Consider the following 2,994-nt stretch of genomic DNA (forward strand, 5'->3'; position numbering starts at 1 on the left):
GTATCAACTGCTCTCTTTATGGACAAATAAAAATCTGGGAAGGGTGAGATTGGTAATGATTTATACTACTGTACCATTGTTTTGGCACTAGAGCTATTGAGCTAGAGGATGTGGATTTCTTACACCTCTTCTCTTGTCTTTGGTTGGAGCTTGCTCTCTCTCTCTTTGTCATTTCCCTCTGGAGAAATACTTCTTTGCCGTTCTTTGGGATAGTTGGTTAGTTATTTTAAATAAATAATGTATTATTATGGCCTTCCTTGTGCCAGTGAAACAAATTGGGGAAAAGTATTCTTGGTAGGCAAGGTATTGGCAACACGCGATTAACTCGTGTACACTTTATGGAACAGAGACGTGCACCTTATTATTTGAACTGCATTGTTCTGCTAACAGCCATGCAACTTCTCGTAGAATGTCAAGATTTTCATTATAATTTTTCCCAGCTGTTCTTAAATAGTCGTAATGGCTTGGCGCTTTCCCTGATAATTCCCTCCCTCGATTTATGCCTCTGTATAAAATCCTTGGTTAATGTGATTTCTCTGACATCACTCGTTTTATGTCTGATCCTGTATTGGCAATGTATGCTGAATGATAATGGAATATTCAATTACAAGTTGTTGTACAGCCTCCTGGGCTTGATGCTTTTTTGTGAGACTTATATTGCTAGTGACTGTGTGTGTGTGCTTGTTTATGTGCCATGAAGTGTGTTGGTGCTTGTTTATGTGCTATGAAGTGTGTTGGTGCTTGTTTATGTGCTATGAAGTGTGTTGGTGCTTGTTTATGTGCTATGAAGTGTGTTGGTGCTTGTTTATGTGCTATGAAGTGTGTTGGTGCTTGTTTATGTGCTATGAAGTGTACTCACCTAATTGTGCTTGCGGGGGTTGAGCTCTGGCTCTTTGGTCCCGCCTCTCAACTGTCAACTGATGTACAGATTCCTGAGCCTACTGGGCTCTATCATATCTGGTATCATATCATATATCTGTGTTGGTACTTATGTGCTACAAAGTGTGTGGTGCTTGTTTGTGTGCTATTCACTGGTCAGCCTGTCTTCTCAGTTGTCACAACAGCCAGAAAATGATGCACTAAATTGTCCGAACATGAGAAACGTGGTTGTTGGTGAGCAAAGAGGGAATTGATTACCAACTTGGACTGCCTTTGAGCAGCCTGAGGGCAGTAATATTCCGGAAACTTCAACTAAATTTCGGAGACTTAAGGCAAAGTGAAATTCACACCAATTCCTCCATCTATCATCATTCTATTATGCAGGAAGAACTGCACATCTATGGGTCATCCAATAAGGTTAGCAGACTTATAGATGTTACCACTGCTAGGCTTAGGCTCGGCTACAAGTACCTCTGGGAGTTTGTAAAATCTGCTGAGGTAGATTTGACTAAATGTAAACTCTGTCAGCGGAACTATTCGCATACTTTGCGTTACTATATAATGGAATGTGAAAAAATCGAGGAATTCAGAGATAACACCATCAATGGTGTCCAAGAAATGTGTTAAGTACTTCATTCATAATGATGTACTGCCCGAAATCTTAGCGAAGTATCCAAAATTTGCTTACTGTAGGTAATGCATGCACATGACTGTAAAGCTGCCGCCCAGTTGGGTGGGTGTGGAGCAAGACTAGTAACTGTGCGACTCACCATAGATGTAAAGTGCCTTGTATAGTGACTGTTGTGAGCCTCTTGTTGATCACTTGTGACACAAAACATTATTGATGTGTGTATTTGTGTGGGTGACTTGAATATGTATGTGTATGTATATATGAATACGTATATATATGTACATGTATGTATGAGTATGTGTACATGTATATATAACATTAATTATTGTGTAACTAGCGTCAAAAGTTGTTGTTTGCTTAGCTAAACGAACTAGAGGGTTCAGTTCCTGAACCGATTATGTGCCTCTGTGGTGAGCACTTATAATTTATAGTAGCACATCATATTTTGTCCGTTGGGGATTTTAACGTCAAAATCCGGTTTATTATTCGAAAGGACAGGTCGCACTGGCTCATCTGACCAGCGGGAAAGCCCCTGGTCTGAGCTGTGGGTAATTTGGAAAGAGACTTGAGGCAAAGTGAAATTTGCGTTCCGCGTTCCCATGACATAGTGTGTGTCATGTCACAATCAACTTGAGAATGGTTCAGGACGGACCGAAACGTCGTCATCCCTTCACCTTATAGTGTGCGGTCTGGTCAACTCAATTTGGGAAGATTCGGCTCCGACCCTTCATTTTGCCCTAGTACACCCTGCGGTAATTGGGGAACATGGATGTTAAACCTTTGGTGGTTCTTGGTAAAGGGAAAACACGATGTTGAATAATCTTAAGTGGTTTCAATACCTAACCTGAGATCTAAAACGCAACATAACATATAATTGACAAAACTAGTACACAATTCTGTGGCTTCCTGTTGTCCATTGGTCAGGTTCAACAATGCGCACGTTTTGCAGCATATTCAGTCATTTTAATTGACGTGAGACGTAAAACTGTGAAAATATTCTTTGCTTGACAATAAAACAACTAATGTAAGCCTATGCTGACCATTAAATGTGCGCTGCCTGTTTCTTTGCTATTTGTATTGCCCTCTTCCCCCCTCCCCCCCTCCAGACACACACACAGCATTTATTATATATTTTGACAATTTCGGTTAGTAAATAACAATTGGAGCGAGTCATCCCTGGGACCAGCCATCACTTGCTCGACCATTAGTGGGGGAAGATTTTCAACATGGTCTTGATCAGGTTTGAACATACGCACCTGCTATGAATGGTATTTGCTGGAAAGTGCAATTTTACTCAATACCAGGTAATTATGTAAACAAAATGTACATTGTTGTTTAAATGGCTCATTATACGTTTTCTTTGTGCGGAGGGACGGCTATTGTAGTGGTGTAATGAGCGGGAGAATATAAAGCAAGTCTGGAGCGGAGAGTGGCCAGTGTTTCCTTGATGGTGTAGAGGAGCTGGTTCACGCCTCACCTCTGGT

The sequence above is a fragment of the Procambarus clarkii genome, chromosome 11 (assembly GCF_040958095.1).
Source record: "Procambarus clarkii isolate CNS0578487 chromosome 11, FALCON_Pclarkii_2.0, whole genome shotgun sequence".
Lineage (NCBI taxonomy): Eukaryota > Metazoa > Arthropoda > Malacostraca > Decapoda > Cambaridae > Procambarus > Procambarus clarkii.